This window comes from Bactrocera neohumeralis, chromosome 4 (assembly GCF_024586455.1).
Source record: "Bactrocera neohumeralis isolate Rockhampton chromosome 4, APGP_CSIRO_Bneo_wtdbg2-racon-allhic-juicebox.fasta_v2, whole genome shotgun sequence".
Lineage (NCBI taxonomy): Eukaryota > Metazoa > Arthropoda > Insecta > Diptera > Tephritidae > Bactrocera > Bactrocera neohumeralis.
This window is the reverse complement of record NC_065921.1, coordinates 18,152,024-18,177,704: the sequence shown is the minus strand read 5'-3', so window position 1 is coordinate 18,177,704 and position 25,681 is coordinate 18,152,024. Positions and strand designations below refer to the sequence as shown.

General features: G+C 31.5%; 1 protein-coding gene across 3 annotated transcripts in view; it reads left to right on the top strand.

Annotated features, from left to right (window-relative positions):
• LOC126756794 (pneumococcal serine-rich repeat protein) overlaps window positions 1-25,681 on the top strand; it is a 185,110-nt gene that overhangs the window by 134,591 nt on the left and 24,838 nt on the right. Inside the window, exon 1 of one of the 3 annotated variants that reach the window (XM_050470178.1) lies at window positions 20,614-22,405. The exons of the other annotated variants lie outside the window; for them this stretch is intronic. The gene's annotated coding sequence lies outside the window, so the exon portion shown is untranslated. Of the gene's footprint in view, window positions 1-20,613; window positions 22,406-25,681 lie in introns of those variants that run through there. 3 annotated transcript variants of the gene reach the window in all.

The window sequence follows — 25,681 nt, the reverse complement described above, 5'->3', positions numbered from 1 at the left end:
ATTTAATTTTTTTTAATTTTAATTTTATTGAATTTTTGTTTTTTTTATTTTAATTTTTTTTTTTTGTTTTTTTTTCATTCAATTATTTTTTCAATTTTAGTTTTTTTTCCTTTGTTTCCAATTTTATTTTATTTTTTTTTTTTTGTTTTCAATTTATATTTATACTATTTAAATTTTTTTGAATTTAAATATTTTTCGAAATTTCAATTGTATTTAATTTTTATTTTATTATTTTAAAATTTTTTCAAATTATATTTTCGTGTTTTCCTATTTATTTTTTTTTCATACCTAATTTTTTATTATTATTTTTTTAATTTTTTATTTTTTAATTTAAATTTTTCAATGTCTATTTATTTGTTTTTGATTTAAATATTTTTTTGCAATTTCAATTTAATTTTTTTTATTAAAAATTTTTCATTTCTATTTACGCATTTTTTAATTTTTAATTTAATATTTTTTCAATTTTTTGAAATTTCGATTTAATTTTATTTTTATTTTTTCTTTTTCAATTTTTTCAAATTCTATTTTCGTTTTTTTCTATTTAAATTTTATTACTTTTTTTAATTTAAAATTTTTTTATTTCTTCCTTTTTTGTTTTTAATTTCTATTTTAGCACGGACGACACAAATTAACATTGTGATTTTCTCATTATCAACACGCTCGACCACACTCCATTGTATTGTTGGTGTTGTTGGGTGTAAGCTTTTTCTCTATTTTATTTCAAATGACACTGTCAAACGTTTTATTGTCAACGCCGAGCACACACATATATATGTACATATGTACATATGTATATGTACATATGAATGTATAGGCATACATATAAGTACGTGGTCCGGTATATGTAACATATATACAGACACATACAAGTACATATGTGCCTGCAGACTGTCTCATTTCGGTGCATCAATACATTTTATTTTTACTTTCTTTAACTCTTTGGTTCACGGTTCACATTTTTTTACTTATTTTTGTGGCTTTTTAGCTATTTTCGTCACACTGTCATGCTGTGGCGAGTGTGAAATACCAGTTTGACAAGATCGAGGCGAGGCGAGGCGTACCTAATCGACGGCGACGGTGACTATGGCAGTCGCGGAGGTGGCCACCATTGTGTTTGTGTTGTTGCTAGACAAGCTTTTTGTATTTGTTTTTATTTTTTATATGCATACATACATATATATATTGTGGGGAGCGCTGGTTGTTGTTGTTGGTGCAATCTCCCCACACATGTGGCGGCATTCAGCAGCTGACTGGCAAAGCGCGTAGCGTCATCGCTGGCTGAGCGCACAGTGCAGGGTGTTTGCTGAGGCATGCATGGCAATTATTGCACACACACATATGTACATACCTATGCAAATATTTAACTTTATCTATTTATTGTATGTTTGTGTGGGCAACCACTGCTGACTGCCAACTAATTTTTTCTCGTTTTTCTCATTTTCGCTTAGCTCATCTACATTTAATTGTTTAATTGTAGTTTTTGTTATCACAACAACACTTTTTTATTATTTAGTTTTTGTTGTTTCGTTGGCGTTTGTCCTGTCTAACGCTACGAAATTCCGTCCTTCAATTGTGCGAAATCGAGCTGTCGAGCTGTCGCGTTGTTCGTTGTGCGATTTTTGTTGTTACATCCTCCATGTACATACATATGCACATACATACATACATGACGTTGAGGATGGATATTGAAGATTTGTTTAACAAATGAGGGGCTTTAAGGTTGTGGGGAATGTGAATATAAAAAAAAACTTATGTTTCAGAATTATCGTACGAGAGTATTTAAGTTATACTTATATATCTGATTTTCAGTCTCTCTGTTCCAAGAAATGATATCAAAATAAAAGATAGGTGGGCAATAGCGACCTTAACTGGATAGTACTCAATATTTGTGTAAAAAATATGGTGCAATTTTTCACCTACACACGCCTGTAGCTCAACAAATAGATCACTTTGAAACTCACTCTGGATATGTTTGAAATATTATCATACCCTCAATTAGGTATATTGAATTTCCCAGGAAGGTTGTAACACCCAAAGGAAAATGTCGGAGACTCTAATAAGTACATAAGTATATACATAAGTACATATGTATGTATATATGTATATATGTACATATCGTCACCTAAAATGTAAAATAACGTAGTATCACTTTTCATAAGTTTACTGGCGAAGGAAAAACGATATAATAGAAATCACTCATATTGAAACAAAATTTGAGTTTTGGTTATAAAGTGGTTATATATCGGTTATAAAATGGTTATATGTATATTGGTTATGTCTGACAACGGAAGCTAAAAATGTATGCTACATATGTATGTATTTATTTATAATATGATTTAGTGAATCTTAAGCAATAAAAAATTTAAACAAAATTTGAGTTTTGGTTATAAGTGGTTATATGTATATCGGTTATAAAATGGTTATATATTGGTTATGTCTGACAGCGGAACCTAAAAATTTATGCTACATATACATATGTACATACATATACATATAATATACATATATAGTGAATCTTAAGCAATAAAAAACTCTATTTCGAATTTTTGATGATTTTTGTTTTGCATTTTAGGTGACGATATGTACATACATATGTGTCAATTTAGCCATGTCCGTCACTCAATTTACGAGACATTCATCAAAAATTTTATACACGAGCTTTTCTCCCGAAGAAGCTGTGCATTCGCTGGAATCACCGATATCGGATCACTGTATCATATGTATATGTACTTAGCTGCCATACAAACTGATCAATCCAAATACAGTTCTTGTATGGAAAACTTTTTTGTTTGAGAAGATATCTTTACGAATTTCTGCATGGATTATTAACAACGCAACAATGTCCAAAAATATTGTTAAAATTGGATCACTATAGCATATAGCTGCCATACAAACTAACCGCTCAAACTAAAGATAAAAAACTTTTTTACCTTTTTTTCAAAATCCCATTGAAACACGTCTAAACCCCGAGAATGTTCGAAACATTGAAAATCCGTGCTTAAAAAAGTGCAAAGAAAGTTATGTTCGAGGAATTTCGATTTTCATTCGGAAACATGTCTCTATTTCGAAAAAAAGATGCTATTTGGAGCAAAGTTCAGTCTCAATAATAATATTCGAAAAATTTCGATTTTCATTCGGAACCGAATTCTCTCAATTTTGAAAAAATATGCTATTCGAGAAAAGTTCAGTCTCAATAATTATGTTCGAAAAATTTCGATTTTCATTCCGCTCCAAATCTCTCTATTTCGAAAAACAAGCCATTCGAACAAAGTTAAGTCTCAAAAATGAAGCTTGCTCCATAAAAAAACGTCTTCATATTGCAAGTTCTACTGTTTCAGTTAAAGCCTTTAACTCCTTACGTCTCCCATAAATGTAAAACTCACCCAGCGCCCTTCATTTTACCCCCATTTATTTTGTTTACTCCCCATCTATTCTTATTTTACGCTTCATTTGCAGCTTTTGTCATCGGATTTCTTCCTGTACCATCGACACATGTTTTTATTTATTTTCATAATTTAGCGCTTTTGTCGTTATTTATTTAATTTTTTCTCACTAAACATTTTTGCAATGCGCCTAACTACGTAATTTACGGTTATTTTTTCAACATAATTATCACACTACCGGTTGAAATCGCCACCGGCAGTGCCACTAACACTGTTAACGTAGCACAAAGCAAACGGCAAACACAATAAACAGAACCGTTTTGGGTTGTTCATTGGGCCGCACGTGTGTCTGCCGCTGCACCCGCCTGCTGTGTGGAGGTAACCCCCTTCTTGAGCGCAGCTGCAAAAAACAACTTGCCTGTCTCTTGAAGTTTTGTTTACGCCACTCTTTCAGCTGACTGACTTACTTTAGCTCCGCAATGTGTTTGTATGGATATCTGTTTGTATGTACATACATTCATATGTGCCTACCCCCCTGGTGGCTCTACTTCCTGTGCCCTGGCTCTGCTTTAAAGTTGTTCTCTACTATTTTGACTCGTTTCTTGTTATTTTATGCGGTTTGAGCCGGTTCCATGCGTTGTCACTCGGCTTCCCACCACGTTCGGTCCAAACTACTTTTGTATGCGTAATGTTATTGTTGTTGTGTGATTTTATTAAGGTTTTGAATATTTGCTGTTCGATTTTGCATACATTAAGGAAACTACCTTTTAAGCTATAGCTATTAATTTATTTGTTTTATGAAGTGCGTTTTTGTTTCTTTTTCTTTTCGAATGTTTGCACAAGTGTATGTACATACATATGTATGTATGTGTTGTTGTATGCTTATAATTGCCCAAGTCATTCGTTAGTCGTTCAGTTGTGGCATTTGCACTAATTTTGCGATTTTATTAATTTTCAACGCTGAGGCAATCAGCATCTATAAATATATGTACATACATACATACATACATACAAATAAACAAATGAATCAAATTGTTCATGAGCTGAATTGGTCTGATTCATTTCATTTTAATATCCAATTGATTTTTCAATTTATGTTATTTTATGCATTTAATTAATTAAAAACTATCGTTAAACTGCTAACTATTTACATTCGTATATAAGAACGCAATGTACAGATATACATACGCACTTATATTGTATACAGAACTTTAAAATTAAATGTTGAAAGCTTTTAGTCGAGCTTAAAAATGGGTTTCACTTTCTTATAAAAAAAACTTTTCAAATATTGTGAGAACTTTAAAGACCAATATGGAAATACGATGGGCCAGCATAAAACGAAAGCTTTCGGAGCCTTTACTTTGAGCTTTCACTTTATTTTCATCAGTAATGTTTTTAGTTTTAGTACAAGCTTTAAATTGAATTTTTCTCAGTTTGTATGCAAATAACTTCATTTACTTTTTTTGTTTTAAAGATTTTATTTGTTTTAAGCTTTTAATTTGAGCTCTCACTTTTCCAAAAGAATGCATTAAATTAATTTATAAATCCTTTCATAAAAACTTCCATTCGTTTTTAGTTTTTAATTTTCTAAAAAATTGCATTAAATTAATTTTTTAAAGCTTTCATTTGTTTTAGACTTTTTTTCCAAGCTTTCACTATTACAAAAATTTTCATTAAATTCATGTATTATCCTTTTTACTAAAACTTTCAGTCGCTTTAAGCTTTTACTCCGAGCTTTTACTTTACCAAACAATTTCATTAAATTAATTTATAATTCTTTCTACAAATCTTTTAATCTCGTTTACTTTTTACTTCAAGCTTTCACTTTTCCAAAAAATTTCGTTAAATACATATATTTAATTTCTTTATAAAAGCTTACATTTTGCAGTTTTACCGGTAAAAAGCCTTTCTCTCTCATATTTTGATTTTTTAGTTTAAGCTTTAAGTTGAAGTTTTCACCTTTTTGCCGAAAGGTTTTATTAAAAGTTAGTAATTTTTTTATTCTTTAGAAGCTCTTTACAAATAATGTAGGGTATTTGTTTAATTAATCTAAATAAAAAAATTTCCCAATAAACTTTTTTAAAAAATAATTCTCAGTGAAACTGAGAGTATAAACAATTTCTTCAATTTCTATTTCTGTAAAAAATGTAGAAAAGCATCAAAAATAATAAATATTCTAGTGAGCTTTAGCTTCTATTCTATCGAGTTTTCGCTAAAAAATGTTTAAGTTTATGTGTTCTATGAAATTTTTCAAAATTTATTAAAAATACGATTTGTTTCAATAAGCTTTCGCTTTTGTTGTAAAGCTTTCCTCAATTTTGGTTTTGTACTTTTCTTTTGAAAATAAAGCTTTCTCTAAAATTTATAGTTTTCAATTATAAAATTAGGAAAATATTGAACTAAAAGTTCATAATAAGCATATTCTAGTGAGCTTTCACTTTTTCAAAAAGTTTTGGTCGAAATATTGGCTTGTTAATAGAGCTTTCACTAAAATTTAGAGATTACAGATGGAAAATTTATGTTGCATTACATCTTACAAAAAAATATTAAAAATACGGCATATTCTAATAAGCTTCGGTTTTTGCTATAAAGCTTTTGATAAATTGTTGAATTTTTCACCTGAAAATGAAGCTGAAAAGTACATAGATAGCATAGATAGATATTAAAATATTTTAATAAGCTTCCGCTTTTGCTATAAAGCTTTCAACAAATTTTTAAGTTATAAATTAAATTAAAATACATTTATGAATATTATCATATCAATGAAAAACACGAAAATTAAATCTTATTTTGAAAATATTCACAGAGCTTTCATAGATGCTACACAGTTTTTACATATTTATAAAAAAAAATTATTTAGGGGTTTCACATAGTCTCATAAAGTTATAAGTTATAACGATCCGAAAACATAGCGTTCAGAGTTGTATTTGCGTAAACGTATTTTAGTATGCAATCCAAAAACAAATTTTTTAAACTAGTATAAAAATTTATGATTTTATGATTTACGATGCTTTATGACACGTTGTGAGTACCCCAATTATTTATTGTGGTTTACATAATATTTTTGCTTAGAAATCATGAAAGTTGTGTGCTTGATACAATACTGAAGAATGAAGTGTTCTTTTCTTGGAAAATTTAATTAATAGCCAAAAATAAGTTTATTTTTCTTTAATGCGATTTTCCATATTGGCAGTCATAGTTTGCTCTTCAGCAGAATCGGCGCGATTTAGAGTAGTGTAAACAGCAGAAATCCACTGAACGGAAGAGGTGAATGAGTACTTTGGCTATCGAAAGGGAGCGCGACGGGGCCATAGTGCAGCCTAACGCCAATGGCTGCCAGCTGGCGTTGTGAATTAGTTGAATTTGGCAGCCGAATTGCACGTCCATTCAAACCAACATACACCGATGCATAATTACAAGTATATATGAAAAATTGCCTTAAATACAATTTTTGCATTTAAAAGTATGCGCAAAGTCGAAAGCGCTTGCTTGTGGGTGTGTGGCACTCCCACCGCGCACCCACTCTATGGCACTGTGAAAAGTGTCAAGTGTGTTGAGTGTGAAATCACCGCCAAAATTTCGAGAAATAATTTTCAGTGAAATAAAGTAAACGTATTTTTCGAAAACCTAATAAAAAGGAATTCTTTATTTTTATTTCTTATTTTTATTTTTTTGGTTATTTTTTTTTTTGAATTTGAATGTCATTGACGTAGTTTTCTATGCCAAAAATAGCTGCGAAAATTTATTTTATGCAACTGCTTATGAAAAAATAAAAAAATGTTGCCAACTTTGCTTGGGCAACCAGGCGCCTGGGCCAACACAAGGTGTCTGAGTGGGAATTTCCCATTTATATAATTTTAGCAATATTTAAATTAGATAAAAGAAATTTAAGAAAGTAAAGTCAAAAGTGTGCCTTCTTCAGCATAGAGAAATAAAAGAATTATTATATCATCTCTTTTAAATTTGCTTGGCTCACATTCATCCAACTCCTGCCTTAATGTCGCCAAACGTCTTCTAGTCAAATGAATTCCACACTTTTAATTAATTTTATTTCGAACACGCTTCTTTCTATGCAAATTATTTTCTAGATCCCTAATGTTTTTTATAATGTGTAATTTATACGCGGCTCATTTGCATTTCTGCCAGCTCTTTAAGTTGTATTTTTATTCTATTTTCGGGTTATTCATACCGAAAATCGCTTATTTCTTTGGTCTCTTACATTTCAGCCTACACTTTTGCTTTCAAGTCCATAAATTTTTTGTAGAAAGAAATCATTGCTAAATTTTTTGCATATTTTCGAATTATTTATTGAATTGTTTGCTCGGTTTTACCTTTTTCTCTTCTTGATGTTTATATTTCGTTTTAGCGATTTTGTTCAATTTTCTGGTCATTAAAGAATGAGTTGTGTTGGGGTTTTCTAATTTAGTATATTCGCGCTCTATTTGAATTTTGGTTAAAATGTGCGCTTGAAGAGTATTAGAAAATATTTTATTGGAGAAGTTTAAAACCATTACTTATACGATTTTTAAAATTTTTTATTAATATAAATTTTCAAAAATATTATATTAATTTATGTATTTATAATTAACCAAAAAAATATTTTGGATAATGTTAAATAATTTTTTTTTGTGTTTTAGATTTAAAAATTTGCACTTGTTAGATTGTAATTAAATAAATATTAATATTATAATTAATACATAAATTAATTAAATACATTTTTTTTAATTCAAGTTTCTCTTTTAATTTTTTTTACCATGAGAAATTGAAAAATGTTAATTAAAATTGTTTTTAATTTTTTTTTCTTTTTAAATTGGACTTATTAGAGTTTTTCTTTTTTACATTTTTTTCTTTATAACAACAAAAAGAACTTAAAATAATAAATTAATAATATGAATTTTTAAATAAAATATTTATATTATATTTTTTTTTAATTCAATTAAAAATATTATTTAAAATTAAAAGCAAAACATTTTTTTGTGTTAGCAAAAAATGTATTACAATTAAAAAATCTTTTAAATTAAAAATTTAATTTTTTAATTCAAGTTTTTTTCTAAATTTACGCAGATTAGTTTTTTTCTTTTTTGACGTTTTTTGTTTTGTGTTTTTATAAACCAAAAATAAGTTTTAAATAATAATTAATTAAATTATTTATTTGATTTTTCAAATAAAATTTTTATATTAAATTTTTGTAATACAATTATGAACTATGTGAAATTGAAAAATATTGATTAAAATGTTTTTATTTTTTTAAATATTTTTGTTTTTATTAAAATTTTTTTGTTTTAAATTTATGAAAATTAAAAAATCTTCTAAATTAAAAATTTATTTCTATAAATTCTGAGTAGGAATTTTTCCATAAATAGTGTACATATTTACATATTTTTCATTTTATTATTGCTTTAATTTAATTCATTTTACCATGAATTTTCAAATAAAAATTTTAGGGAATTAAATTATATTTAATTCATAATTTTATTTATATTTATTTTTTTCAAAAAAAATTATAAAAATATTTTTAAAATACTAGACAAAAATTGAAATATCGAAAAAATATTATAAGAAAAATATACATATACATATGTATAAATAATTTATTAAAATAAAACATAGTTTTATTAGTTATAATTTTTAAATAAAAGTTGTATGTAATATTCTTTCTTAATTCAATTTTTTTTGCAAAATATTTGTTTTTGCCATACGTAAGATTATGAGAATATTTTTAAAATTCTAGACAAATATATAAATAACATAAAATAATAAAATTTTGAATTAAAAATAAGAAAATTTATGTTCATATGTCATATATTTTTTTCAAAAACCTTTTATTTAAAAAACTAAAAATTTGCATGAAAATTATTAGAAATCAATAATAAAATATTTTTTTTTTAATACAAATAAATAATTTGGTTTACATAAATATTTAGGTTTTTTATTATTTTTTCTTATTTTTTAAACATGTTTTACAAAAATATTAAATATATTTCAATAATAATAAAATTTTCTACACAAGTTTACTTTTATTTAATATTATTTTTGTTGTAAGTTTTTTTTGTATTGAAAAGCTTATTTCGATTTGAACGCAGAATTGCCGACAATATTATAGACATATGTACATACAAATATGCATATGTACATACATATATCGAACATATTAGCAAACATACGTACTTATGTATATACCTACATACATATGTGCCTAAGTACATACATACATACGTCCACCCATACACTTACCCATACTAGCTCACCTACAGCGCATACCAACACCCACGCCACCGTTCACAGCGTGCCTTTGCACCTCATCTTCTCGCCCAATATAAAACCACTTGCCCCTTACTTCTGTCTCCAAAGTCCATCCGCCACTTGCCTTTGGCTGAGAAAATCATCGAGTGATTACTTTTGCCACACAAAACGTTGCGTTTGTTTGTTTAACATTTAGCGCATTATTAATAAAAAAAATAATTTCAATAGCAGAAAAGCATTAGAAACAACAATATACGTAACAGCGCTAAGCTAAACAAAACACCAACTCAAAAAAAAAGAAAACTCTCGAAAATACCACAAATTGATACACACACACAAAATAAGCAGTTATTTATTAGCAAAAGCTAAAATGAAAATTTTCAAATTTTTACGTCAATATCTGGGAATTTCCGCTGTGAATATTTTTCAAACAAATAGGCGGCGAAAAATATGGAATTCGAAATTTTCTGTGTCTTAAGTGCTTGCTTTCGGCAAGTGTAGGCTGTTGATGTGTATAGCGGTTTTCAAAGATACTACATTATTACATATACATACATACATATTTGTTTTGTATTTATTTATGAATTTTCGAATAATTTCTATGACGCTACGCGCTATAGTCATTAGCTTGTGGATTTTCGCATGACAGTTGCTGCTATTTATTGCTTGATGTCACCGCGACACTTCCGAACCGATGGGAAATTTCAACGGCGTACATTAATGAGAAAATAAGCCATTTCTGCTGTTTATTTATTTAGAAAAATGTTTATTACATTTACATGTACATATATAGTATAATTTGTGGTGTTTGTATATATGTATGTATATGTGTAGTACATATGTATATGAGTATGTAAATATATATCAAAATTTATGATTTTTCTATTTATTTGTTCAACTTTTGTAAATCACTTGCCAATACACAGGTGGCAAATTTCAAACTTTTCAAATTTTCAAAACTTAAATTTTTCGAATATTCAAAATCTTAATTTTTCAAAATTTTAGTTTTTCAAGTTTTCAAAATTTTATTTTTCAAATTTTTATTGTTTTCGGAACTGAATTTATTCATATTTATTTGAAAATTATTTCAAAATATTTGAGGATAGGTTATGTTCGGTTTTAGTATTATGAAAGCATGCAAATAGGTTTCCTATTCTTCAACCTTAATTTAATTTTAAAAATTTTAGTTTTTCAAATTTTCAAAATTTTATTTTTTTAAATTTTTCAAATTTCTTTTTTAAATTCTTTAAAATTTTAATAGTTCAAACTTTCAAAATTTTAATTTTTGAATTTTTCAAAAATTTTGAAAATTAAATTTTTTTTAATTATTAAAATATTCACGTTTCAAACTTTCAAATTTATTTTTTTTTTGAAAATTTGATTATATTTCAAATTTTATTTTTTTTTTTCAAATTTTCAAAATTTTATTTTTACAAAAAAAGAAAACAAAAATCAACTTGACTTCGTATTTGAAATATGCCAAGGTGATGGTCGTAAATTTTGAAATTTTTTATTGCTTTCGAAACTTAATATTTTCGTATTTATTTGAAATTTATTTCAAAGTATTTGAGATTAGGTTTGGTTATAGTCGATTTTAGAATTTTGAAGGCATGCAAATTGATTTCCTGTTTATTAATCTTAATAAATTCGACATTATTTACAACAGGAAGTACAGTAAAACGTCGGTCTATACTCTAACTATGACAAACATTTCGGAAAACCCTTCTGAAAACTGCTTATTTTTCAGTCACAATATGTTTCAGCATAAGGTACTCAAATATCGTAATTTCAGCGGTTTCAGAACAACTTCCCTCCTCGTTCTTCGTTCAAAACCCTATATTCTCTCACAAAGAAATTTCATCATAAATTCTTCCACAGTGTTTATCTGCGTACCTTACCCTTGAACTTTAAATGTCTTCACTTGACCGCAATAGAACTAAGCCCTTCACACACATATGCAAATCCTTTAGAGATAAAAAGAGATAACAATTTTGACAAAAGCTTTATCGAAAATTCGTATAATTTGTTTGACTGATAAGTTCGAGATAATAGAATTCGCCAAACAAGAAAACGAAAATCACAAACTGCTTTCGTGATAATTTTTTGTACGCCCAAAAACACAAAAACTGAAAACTAATTTGTTTACCCACTAATCATTCTTATCGCATCCGCAATCTTGCACGTTTTCCCCACAACAACGGAGTTGGTTGGGGGCGTTTGAGAGGTATTTAAGTGCATAAAGGAAATACGTATTTGATGGCTGATAAGATAAATGTGCTAAAAATGAAACTTTTTGCGCTGAAAGTTCTCAAGCGCTTATGAGTTATCATAAAATGAGGGTGTATATTTGTTGTTGTGAGTGTTTCAATAATCTTCTACTTGACTTAAGGTGAAGTGTTGGACTTAAAAGCAGGTGAAATTGGAGTGTACATATGTGAAGATAGCGAGGAATTGACGTACTTTTGTGGGGCAATAAAGAAAGTTACATTTTCAAATATTTGAAAAGAAAATTTTAAAAGTGGAAATATGTATTTTTTAGTGCTTTGGAAAACAGAATTTTTGAAGTTTTAGATATGTACATATGCATAAAATTTCATATACATACATAAATATATCATATTTTTATTCCATTCGTTACAAATAATCATGATTTTACTGTATTACTATTGGCAAGGTAATTACTCATACGCCTAGGGGCACCAAATTTTTGATGTTTTTGACATATTTTTGATTATTTAATATATAAGTGAGTAAATAATTAAGAATTAATGGAACTACAGTGAATGCAATAAAACATACAAAAAATATTTTTTTATGTAAAGCTTGCATATTGCTCATATATAATATGTACAACCAAGCAAAATATATATAGCACAGCCTGAATCAACTTTACAAAAAATAAGGAGCTTCATACTAAATGCATTATTAAAATATTATTCAAATAATAAGCAAAACATGAATAAACGTCAAACTTGATTGTACTGAAGCTATAATAACCTTCTCATTTAATATAAAAAGATCTCTTTCTTGATTTTTATTGATTAGTTTGTATGGCAGCTATATGTTATAGTGATCCGATCTAAATAATTTCTTAGGAGATTGTAGCCTTGCTTTAGGCAATAAGATGTGCCAAATTTTGTGAAGATACATAGTTAAATAAACATGTTTTTCATACAAAGATTTGATTTTGATCGTTCAGTTTGTATGGCAGCTTTATGCTATAGTGCTTCGATCTCAACATTTTCTTCGGAAATTATACCGCTGCCTGAAGTAATAATCTGTGCCAATTTTGGAAAAAATATGTTGTCAAATAAAAAAGTTTTTCATACAAGAACTTGGTTTTGATATGCTACTTTGTATGGCAACTATATGCTAGAGTAATCCGAACTGAACAATTTCTGCGGAGATTATACCACTCTCTGAAATAGTAATCAGTGTTAAATTTCGTGAAAATATTTTGTCAAATAAAAAAGTTTTTCATACAAGGTCATGATTTTGATCGTTTAGTTTGTATGGCAGCTATATGCTATAGTGCTCCGATCTGTATAATTTGTTCGGTTATAGTAGCGCTACATTTAACAATAATCTGTGTTAAATTTCGTGAAGATATTTTGTCAAATAAAAAAGTTTTTCATAAGAGAACTTGTTTTTTACCGTTCAGTTTGTATGACAGCTAAGTATATGCTATAGTGCTCCGATCTGTATAATTTGTTCGGAGATTATAGCCTTGACTTGGGTAATAAGCTATGCTAAATTTAGTGAAGATATCTCTCAGATTACTAAGAAGAAAAAGGCCTTAAAGGCTTTTAGATCTCCCTTCTGGGTATTATAAGCTTCATGGCAAACTTTATAAACCCTCTTCAGATTATAAAGCTGAAAACAGAATTTTATAATTATTTAATATTAAAACGCTTAACGAGATAATCCACCATTATATTCAAATCTAATAGCGGTCACCTATAATTGCTTGAACATACGAAAATTTCGCATCATCAGCAACAATGTGGACACCTACATATGTACATATGTACATACTTATGTATATGTATGTATATGAAAAAAGATTTATGTACATACATAGCTACTGATACACTCAGTGGCATTGCCAATGCTTTGCAGCGGCAGTGACAACATGTGGCGGCAGTTATAAAACAACAGCAATAACAACAATTCGAATCACATATAAATATGCAAACATACAAATACACAAATCTGTATGTATGTGTGCTTGTATGTGTGCTGTGGTATCTCAAACCCGTTTCTAGTGAATAAATAAAACCATCATGCGAATATAGCGATAAAAGCGAACAAATAAATCTACGTGTGCGCGCATGTATGTATGTGTGTGTATGCAATTTGACTTGATTCATATTAACCGCAGCGATTTACACGTAAACGGCAACCCCAAAAGCCCCCAAACCCGCAAACACACTCTTCGCTGCGCACACGCTCTTGCTCTCTCGCGTCGCTCTAGCGCTGTCACTGTCGCCGTCGCTATGTATCGCGCTGTGTGCACACTCATCGCTGTTGGCTGGCTCACCAGCTTGACTCGCCAAGTTTTAGTGATCGCTAGATTGAGGGTTTCCTCGTTTCTGGTGAATCGTCAGCCATTAAATTCATACGAATAGCGCAAACACACACACACATGCACATACATGAACACAATGAAAAAGCCAATAAAAGCGAAGAAGCTTAATAATGCGAAACGAAGACACTTTAGCGCAACGTTCGCCTTCGTGTTTGTGTGTTCGTGTATAACTCGTATGCAAAAAACAAAAAAGACAAAAACAAGAAAAACCGTCGGCGCGCTCTTAATTCCAGTTGTTTGCATTTTGTTTACTATGTCGGGGGCAACCACGTCCGCTTAGTTGTTGGCGCGGTCGCTCGCCTCCGTTCGCACCAACAAGTTGACCGTTACCCCGCTCGCCTTTGCGCCGCTTATAAAAGCTTATCCAACGCTTTACTGCTAAATATACACGATGAATTGAGCGCACTCACACACATACGCCTCACACTCGAAGTGACTGAGTTGCTCGTGTACTATCAGTGACTCGCTTGTCAGTCAGAGACTCTAACTCACTCGCACACCGACTGACTGTCGCACTCACCGATCTGCCCACTTGGCTGATCGTCGCCGTCAGCGCTCATTGTATGCTAGTTTCGTTTGTGTTATTGTTATTATTGTTTTTTTTTTTAACTTAATGAGACACCCAAAACGCTCGTCTGCTCGCTCGCTCACTTCTTCGTTGGCGTTCGTTCGCTCGTACAACGTGCTCGTTTGCCACTCATTGTTGTGGTTGTTGGGGTAATTATCTTCATTATGTTGTTAATTAAGGAAGTTCATGTTAGTGATAATGATGTTATGACGTCGCTGTGTTGTTGTTTTCGTATTTTGCAATTCAACAGTGTTGTTGTTACTTTTGTTAAATTTTATTTTGCTTTTTGCTCTTCACAGTCGCAGCGTTATTATAATGTATTGGTTTAGTTGCTGATTACGGTTGTTCATTTACATATGTATGTATGTATATACATACATGTGTAAATATGTTTAGACCTATGTTGTTGTTATTGTTGTTTATTGTTGCTTTTGTTTGCCATTCGTCATTTATAGTGTGTGAAATGACGCGTCAGCAATTTACATTACTTTCCACTTGGAAACTTCTATGCAAAGAGATACGCATACATACGTATGTACATATGTATGTATGTTTGTTTGTATTTTTGTATGTAAGTATGCGCCACAATTACTTGACATTCGCATACTCCACTCACGTTATCAGCGGTTTTATACACTTGTACCCATATGTATGTACATATGTATGTATGTACATATATTTATGCGTGTGTGCCTTTCCACAACCGTCGGTTATGTGTATGTACTTCTGTATGTATGTTTCTGCAATTATTTTTTTATCAGAAGAGTGCGATTATTGTAGCAAATATAATAATCACACTTTATTCATGTGAAAATATTCTGAAGCAAAAGTGTAACGGCGCTTTTACGCGTAATTTCTTCGTGTTTAAGTAGAAATATACTGCAAATAATCTGTTATATAACTTTTTATCGTATTCAGCTCAGCTGAATTTATTTCTAAATTGCGTTACGGTACGATTTAGTTCATTTGTATGGAATTTTTGGCTATTCAGCTTGGTTTTATGTAGCTGAATTACTTTAAATATCATACATTGGAGTATTTATTTTAACCTAATTGCTTTTTACAGTTATTATGTCTAATCTAGAACTATATTTAGGTATTGATATATTGAATGATTATGAAAATTCAGAAATAGACTACAAATAATCTGTTATATAAATTTTTATCATATTCAGCTCAGCTGAATTTATTTCAAAATTACGTTGCGGTACGTTTTAGCTCGTTGCATATAGTTTTTGGCTATTCAGCTCGGTTTTATGTAAGAAAATGTAGCTGAATTACTCATCGAATCATATATTTGAGTATTTATTTCAATCTAATTGCTCTTTATAGTTTGATGTTTGATCTAGAACTAAAATTCAGTATTGAGATTACGACTTAAAATAAAAAATTATTTTTTTGCACTGAATTGCTTAAAATGTGTATGATATTATAATTATAAAGACTATAAATAACATGTTACATAATCTTTTATTGTACTCAGCTTAGCTGAATGTGTTTCAAAAATATTTTTAAATCGTTTGTATGCAGTTATCTGCTATTCAGCTAAATTTTCGTAAAAAAATATTGACTGAATTACATGAAACTCCATGCATTTGAGCATTTATTCCAACATACTTCTTCCTTATAGTTTTGAGTTCTACTTAAAACTATAAATGTGTGTACGTATTGAGACTATGACATAAAAAATACTGTTTATTTTTTTGCGCTGAATAGCTAAGAAGTGTGTATGATACACCATTTTCAAATTTCAAATCTTGTGGTATCATGTAATAACATACTAATTCAAGCATATTTTCAGTTCATTGTTTTATAGGAAAGCATTTTACATATGTGCGTTTTCTTATGTCAATAATAAAAGTAATATTTCGTTTTCCATAAAAGCTTATTCAGCACATTTACACATGATCCTGTTCATAAAGTATATTATAATTGAACTGAATGCTTGATCGAAACATTTTGATCAGCACATCTGTTTTGCTGAATTGCTGAAAACCTTATTCAGCGCATGTGAATAGGGCTCAACTTGTTAAAGAGCATTTTTTATCAACTCATCTATTTTGCTGAATTGCTGAAAACCTTATTCAGCGCAGCTGAATAGGTCCCAATTTAGAAAGATTTACTGAAACATAAAAACATATTCATACATATAACTGGAAATGTTTAAGTAGTACGATAATTTTACTGAATAATGTAAACTGTTTTTCAGCCTATCATTTCTGTCAAAATTTAGTTGTTTTCTTCAAAAAGTGCTAAATTTTAAGCAAAATATGCTCTTGAATCAAAGTTTAAAGTTCAAGCTCATCAGCAGATATAAAGATAATCAAGCAATGCTGAATAATTAAAAAGTCCAGTTAAATAAATACATAAATTTCTCAATCCAGACTGTATAAAGTATAAAAGTTGCTTTCTTATTATTGTTTGCTATATATTCATTCCATTTCATTGCTCATTTTTCATGTCTTTCTATTTTTTCAAATTTAATTTCCTTAATTTATTTACATTTTTTAAAGGCTCCTCCACTCGAACACGCCAACATCCGCTACTCTTTCAGTTCCCCCATCCCCGCTCATGCGCAACGTTCATTGCGCTTTATCATATTTCATTGCGATTTACATTTTTGTACGCTTTGCATTTCAATGTGCAAACGGTTGTGTAATACTCTGTTTTTTTGTAATTTTCGCTTTTGTTATTGTTCGCCTGGTGCTCCCCAGACCTTACTTAGTCAGCGACAATTAACACTCCGGCTTTGGCAATAAACTACTACAATTTTTTTGCTGCATTTCACTGTCGTGGTTGTGGCTTCGTCTTATTCAACTTCAGCAAAAGCAAAAAAAACAACTAAAAGAACAACAAAAATAAAAGAAAGCATTTGTGAGCCGACGAAGTCCACGCAAGCTAGCAAGCAGCCACGATCAACGGTCTATTCAGCAACTTCGTTTTTTGTGTTTAGCTTTTTTTGCGATCACTTTTGTTGGCTTTGTTGCTTTAATAGCAGCGCTCAACTTGCTGTAGTTGGCAGTTTTTTGCGGGGCCGTTTGTGTTTTCTGTTTCAACTGCATTGCTTTTGTTTTTGCTATTCGAGCCGTTGTCGTTGAGCTGAGTTCGCGCCGGTTTTACTTCGTTTTTTTATTATTTGCTGATTGCTTGAATAATTTATGCATGTGTATGTTGTTGTTGTTGGTGGCCATTCTTATTGGCATATCATTTGCGCGTTTAAATAAATTTTAATGGCGCTTGTGCATAGGTATGCGTGTACTTCAGCGCTACCGCACTTTGGTTGCTCATACGCCGTGTCGTTTCGTCTATTACATTAATTCATTTCGTAGTCATTCGGTTATTGCTACGAGTTTGCTTGAAGTGTTATTTGAGTACATATATGCTTATAGTACATGGCTGAACGTATAGTCTTGGGTTTGAACTAGGTTTTGAAGAATTTTTTTTTGTAACGGATTGTTACCTACTAGTTTCAATTATGGTTGTAAATTAACTGGTTATACAACAACTTTGTGGAAACCAATATTTTTAAAGAACTCACAGGTTTTTGAAGAATATGATATATTAAACATACATATGTTTTTTATAGACAACCACTTTCTTTCTAAACGTTTTTATCCAAATATGACTTTATTGTCCGAAGTAATCTCCAGTTAGTGTAATATTTTTTATTGTAACGGTCCTCAAACACTTTGATGTCATGCCGTATATTGATTTTTAAAGAACTTAATAAATTTCTAAATAAGAAAAGGCTAATGAAACTTCTATCAAGTTTTCAAAGGTCAAAACTTCAAATCCATTACAATTGCCTACAGGTTAACCATGTCTTTTAAATTTTAAAAAATTATTTATAGGTACATTACAGCAAAACAATTAATTTAATTCATAAAAGACAAACTAATTTACAAACTGGTCCGTAAAACACTAGTTGGTAACTAGTTGCAATTACTTCAATTTTAGTAAACCAAATAAAATTCTGAATAGAAAATTCACTGTGAAAATGTTGAAAAATTAAAAATCTATTAACTTCTCAAGGGTCAAACTAACCCAAACTAACTGCCTACGTGTTAAGCACATCTTTTAAATTTTTAAAATTAATGTATAAGCATATTGGTATAAATCATTCATTAAATTAACTAAAACCAAGGTAATTTGCAAACTGCTCCGTAAATAACTAGTTTGTAACTAGACTTAAGAACTTCCTGTTTTTATTAAAATTACAAATGCAGCAATTACTTATACCGAAAATAATAAAATTTACGAACAAGGTGTCAAATAAAAAATTAATAATGAAATTTCTATTACTTCTCAAAGGTCAAAACTACCCAAAATAATTACCTAAGGGCTAAGACGCCTTATAAATTTTTAAAATTAATGTTTAAGCTTAATATCATAAAACATTTATTAACTTAACCAAAAACAAAATAATTTACCAACTGGTCCGTAAATAACTAGTTTGTAACTAGACGTAAAATATTTTCCTACAATTTACAAATTCAGCAATTAATTATAACAAAAATAATAAAATTTGCCAACAAGGCGTTTATAGACAAGATCATCATGTGTGCGCGCACACACACATGCAAATGTACATACATACATAAATACACCTACAAACACCCTCTACACAACAGCACACAGCAACTTTTTGCATAAACATACATAAATAATTATTAATAAATGGCTTTGTTGCGCGCCCGGTACAGGGTACACTATAGCAGCGGCGTAGGCGCCGACAGTGCTTACGCCAACTGACCGTGCAAGCGCCTCAAATGTCTGGTTTGCTTATTTAGCTGGCCGACTGACTGCTCAATGACTGGCTGTGTAATGTATGCATGTATATGCATATGTAAGCATCTTGCTGACTGGCTGGCTGACGGCTAGTTGCTGACTCGTCAGCTTCTTTGTGTGCGCTCAGCGTTCAGTACACCTTACCGCACTGCTTATTATTACTTCACTACACCGCATATGGCTCATAGTTAGCCATAGCGTTTGGTGAGTAAGTGTGAATTTTGTGGTATGCGCTGTCGCGCCACTTGAACATACAGCGGCAGACAGCAGCGCCGTCTGTATCTGCATACAGTCGTATGTACAGCAGGTATATACATACATACGTGTGTCTGCTCACATACCGAACTTCATTGTGCTGCCGTAAAAACGCCGCGCGCCCGCTACATGTGTCAGCCCACTTCAAGTTCCTTGATTATACGTTCTCTAATGGAACTTGTTGCTGTTTACGACCGCAGCTGTGGCCAGTCTCTGCGATTGTCTCTTTAAATGACTTTTTCGTCTGCGCTGACTTCTCGCGCTCTTGCTTACGCGCTCGCTTATACTCTCTCTCGCCATCTCTCTCTGTTTGCGCTTGTTCGTTTGTTGGTGCTTTGGGGTCGCTCACACACATACTGATATTTTTTTTATATGTGTATGTGTGTTTGCATATTCCTCCCCAACCAACATATGTTTGCTTTTATTATTATTTCCCTCTTTGTTTCGTCACGTTTTTTTTTTTTCATTTTATAAACAGCTTTTTTCCTTTGCGCTTTGTTTTATTTACTTTTCAGCTCAGCTGCTCTGTTGCCTTACTCATGCGCGCACACAAACACACGCTTATGCGCTCGTAAGCGCTCATTGAAGACATGAATACATACATACAGACAAAAGGTTTGCTTGTGTGTTTCCGCCAAGGCGCGCTGGTCTGCATCTGGTCGTGTGTATGTGCGCGCTCTTGTGCTAGTGTGCGTTTCTTGTGCGGATTGTGATTTTTACTTGGAAATTGAATGAATTTCGTTCGTCCGTCTAGTCGCGTTTCGTATGCGAAGTCGTCCACAAAGCCAAAGAGCGCGCGCGCATTCAAGTTTAACGGGGTCGATTACACGTTCAGCCATTGTCGAAGCTCGTCACATAACCAAACGCATATAAATGCATACATATATATATTTTATTTTTCTGTGTAACACTTCGTTGCTTGGTGTATTGCCGCGTACATTAGTGTAACCTGCAACGCGCCTACTGCTGCCTACATTGTAAATAGTAATTGCGGTTGCATAGTTGGTGTGGGCTGTCAACCTTCCTGCCACCCAGCCAACCGCGCGCCACTGTGCCGTCGACTATTAGCGACAACTGTCTACGTTGCCAACGCAGAAATTCCTTATTACTTATTATTACATTTTCAACGTAGTATAAAGTGTACAAAGTGAACTGTGCTTTTTTTTGTGGTGTGCATGTCGATTGTTTGGTTTTGCTTACGGCACAATACATACGCGCGCATACACATACAAACGCGCGCAAGCGAACAAGCGCACTCTACCATACCCGCCGCTTCGCCTCGCGCTTTTCACTTCATGCTGACGTTTTGGCCTTTTTGCCGTTTGTGTGTTTTGCTTGCGGTCTTTCGTTGTACGCGTATGTGTGTAAGTGTGTCGGTTTTGCCTTTTGTTTTTGTTAGCAGCGCATATTTGCCGCGTTGAATTATTGCGCCGCGCGTAACTGCTGATATTAATAGGCAGCGGCAGTAGCAGCAACAACTGTGCCGCCTCTCGCTTAGGCCACTTTTCCTGTTCGTTCGCAACCCAGTCACACACACACAGGCACGCGCACGCAAACATACATACATGCATGCATGCATACATATCGTCGTCATCATCATCGACATCAACATCAGCGCGCTTCGCCAGTTCAATTCAGTTCAGTCTGCCGCATCAGTTAGGCGCTTGGTTACGCCAGTTGTGCGCCGCTCGCCTTTTTGGAATATTATTTCGCATTTTTGTGCTACGTAAACTTGTGCGCGCTGACAGTGAATAGAAACACCGACAACAAAAAGCGAAAAGCAAAAAATATTTGAAAATAAAAAATATAATACATGCATACATATATTTAAGTGTGGTGTTTTGTGCTGCGCACGACTATGTGAATTGCGAATTCTGGTGAAGTGAAAAATTTGTGCGCTTTTTGTATTTTCTGGAATTTCGTTTTATTTCCGCGAATCACAACTGAACCAACTCAGTACAACAAAAGCAAACATAATAAATTAAAACGCAAAAACAAAACCAAAAAATTAAATTACAAAAAAAATATTTAAAAAAAAAACAGTGAAACGTCAGCGCGCTACTCGATCACCTTTGCTAGCAGTGAGTCGCCGTCTGGTGTGCAGGCGCTCGCATTCGCCGCGCACACACTCGTTTTAGAAACATACACGCTCAAACGAGCGACGACTCAACGGCACTTCGATAACGTCAAGTGTTCAATTACTGCGTCTGTCAGACGGACGGTTGGTTACTCGGTCGTTTACTCAATCGTACGCGTCGTCGTCGCCCGCTTAGTTAAACAGGCGTGTTCCTTTTTTGTTTTGTTTATAAATTAGCTGACGTCGCGCGCCGCGGCGCATACACGGTCGCCTCTACTAAGCACTTATGTGCATACATACATACATATATAGCAGTACGTACATATATCCGCGCGCACATGGATTTGCTGGGCGTGTATAAATCAATTGGCGTTATTATTGTTGCTGGCGTCGCTGTTGCTATTCACATTTTGTTCGCTGTTTGCTGATTGCCGTCTGAAATCTCGTGTTGAATAAAAGCGTCAATAAAAAAAATTTAATAATTCAACAAGTTACAGCAGCGCGTAAGTGTTGTACAGTATTAATTGTTTAATTAATAAGATGTGTTATACGCCTAAAATCTTAGCTGCAGTCAATTATCGTATGACTGGACTTTAATTAGGCACACTCAAGCACAGACACACACACCTACATACACATTGTTAGTGTTGTAGCTATGTAAATAGCTAAGTACTTGTGCATTACGTGCCGGTGATCAATTATGAATTTAACGCTCACAGCAAATGTTTATTAATAGTTGCGCGGTGACGTGTTTTCGGCGCTGCAAATAATGTGCGCCATAAACATTTGACCTTGGTGAGAGGGAAGCCGTCGCGTAAGCTACTACATTCGTGTTATTAAGTTGTAAAAATAGTTGAATGAATGTGGATTTGCATAAATGATAATTACATAGCAGTATTTATAAAATAGCAAGATTTAAAATAAAATTTAAATATTTTTATGCAATTCAGCTGCGCTGAATACGAATTTTAAACAACTTTATTGTAATTTAAAAGTTGTAACTAATATTAAAACACATTCAGCTAAGTGAAATAACCTTTTAAGTTCAATTTAAAAGTTCTAGCTAATTTTAACCACATTCAGCTAAGTGAAATAACATTTTTGCATAATTCAGCTCGGCTGAATTCAAATTTCTGTTCGCTCTAACCACAATAACGACCACTTAATTGTAATTAGCTACATTTAAGCACGTTTTCAATATGCTAAATAGCATATCGATATAATTCAGCCCAGCTGAATTCAGCTTTTATTATATTTCAACAGAAATAATGACCACTAAATTGTATTTAGCTTCAATTAATAGCATTAAACAATTTTAATGTAATTTAAAAGTTATTACTAATTTTTAACCACATTTAGCTAAGTCAAATAACATTTCTGCATAATTCAGCGCTGCTGAATTAAAATTTTTGTACATTCTAACCACAATAACAACCACTTAATTGTAATCAGCTACATTTTAGAACGTTTACATTGTGTTAAATAACACAGCCCAGCTGAATTCAGTTTTTATTCCATTTCAACTGAAATAATAACTACCGAATTGTTTTTAGCTACCTTTAATAGCATTTTTGGTTTAGTAAGTGCTGTTTCTTGAAAATCTTAAACTCAAATTTTGATTTTTAATATTAATTTGAAACATATGTACATATGAAGTACACAATATTCTAATGTTTGAAGCTTACTCCGCCAAGTTAGTTATAAAGCATAGCTCAACATAATATCCAAGTTAATATTGTGGGTAATTTAGCAGTTTTAACATTCTTATGTTTCTATAAAATAAAAAAAATTGTGTTATGTTAATTTGGCATATTTTAGTGTTATTCAGCTGAGCTGAATTGTAATAGTAGTAGATAAAAATTAAATTAAATCGCTTTACAATCAAAGATAGCGTACTTTTTTGTTTTTCAAGCAAGCTGACAATATTTATTACAATATTTATTTTGCTAATTTCTTTCTAATTTCAAAGAAATATCATTATATTTGCAACAAACACTGCAATATAAATACTTTTTTGTTTCGAACATCGTAACTAAATTCGCGCTGAATACTATTTGTAGCCATTCAGCGCACTATTTTGCACCGTGAACTTACTTCTAGTAAGCCAAACTTAGTATTGACTAAAGTTTAAAGTCATTCACCGCAATTCCAACCTATTTGAACTATATTTTCTTTACTGAAATTGTATAAATAGTAGGAAAACTAGAAGTGCGTTTAAATGTTTGCTTTAAATGCTAAGTTTTCTATTAATAACTTTTATTTGTTTTTACTGAAAATGTAACCTTTATACAATACTAATATTTAAAACGCTGTCAAACAAAAAATGCCAAGATCAAAGTTCGTGTAATGTAGCAGCCTTGAAATAGTAATAATAAAGCTTAAATCATCGCCTGCTATATTCCTCAGAATATGAAGTAATTCTGCTAATTTATGTATGTTTACTTTAAATAAACAATTGCATGAAATATTGTCTGACATGATCGCTGTCGATCAGTTGGGTACATACTGCATATTTCAATTGCTTAATTGAGTAGTTTGTATGGATGTATCGACGATGACCATATGATGTCATTTTTTATATTTCACAAGTTAATTGCTAAGAACACAACTTCATTAGCTGATACTTAGATTGAATAAGGGATCGGTTTGGATACGGTTTGTGCTTCCTGATTTTCGATAACTTTCATGGTTAATATGATTGGTGATCACGCTTTTTAGACTTTATAGATTGATCTATTGATCATCCTTATTTAGACCAATAGATCATTTAAGAAGTTTAACACGATCAATGATCTTTCTAACGTGATTGGTGATCATCCTTTTTAGAGTTTATTCATTGCCTTATTGATCATCTCATTTGGAGCAATAATGCATTGAAGAAGTTTAACAAGATCAGTGATCTTTATTTCTTTGTGTTTGAGTTATTTGTGCCCATTTGAAACCTATTCAACAGTTGATTTTATCTTCAATAGTACATCAGTCTACTAACAATAGCTTACTGAAGGTCCAAGAAAAGAAGAGGTTCTTTAGAGATGATCACATTGCACTTTTGGCGACAGATCTACACTTTTGAACTTTAGAGTATTGTTTATAATCGTCTTTAGTGTTTTTTCTGCACATATAAGAAGTTATACAACATCTAAGACCCTCTTTATGATCCATATTTCTCATTTAAAAATTGTCCACCTTTTCTTATAACCAAATACCCAAATTCGCCCCAAAAAATTTAAGAACTTAAACAGGTGTTCTGCATCTACGATTGTACATAAGTATGTATACTCAGTCTACGTGCCGCCTCTGTCAGTTTGGCTTGGTACTCACTAGCATGTTTCAGGGAATACCCACACGGCATACCAATCACCCCGAAAGCGACTGTTGATACGATATAAATAATTTGGCGAATAATTAGCCGAACGGTAAACAGCACAACAAATGCATAGCGCACAGCTTACAGAAATCCGCATTCTAATTACGTGCAAATAAAAATAAATTTCAACTACAACAACAAGAACAAATAAAATGAATCGCGCAATGCTTAACACCGAGTAATTATTTCAATGAATGCAGTGAAGCGGAGAGGCGAAAGAAAAACTTAAAATAGCAAAAATAAAAGAATACAATAACTACATACAAACATAGGTATATAGACATATATATACATTTGTACATACATACCTGTATGTAGCTATACATGCCGAAACATACGAACAAAAATCAGTTTCAATTTCCTTTACCGCAACCCGGCACTTGTCGGCGAACGTCGCTTAGCAATTATTGCC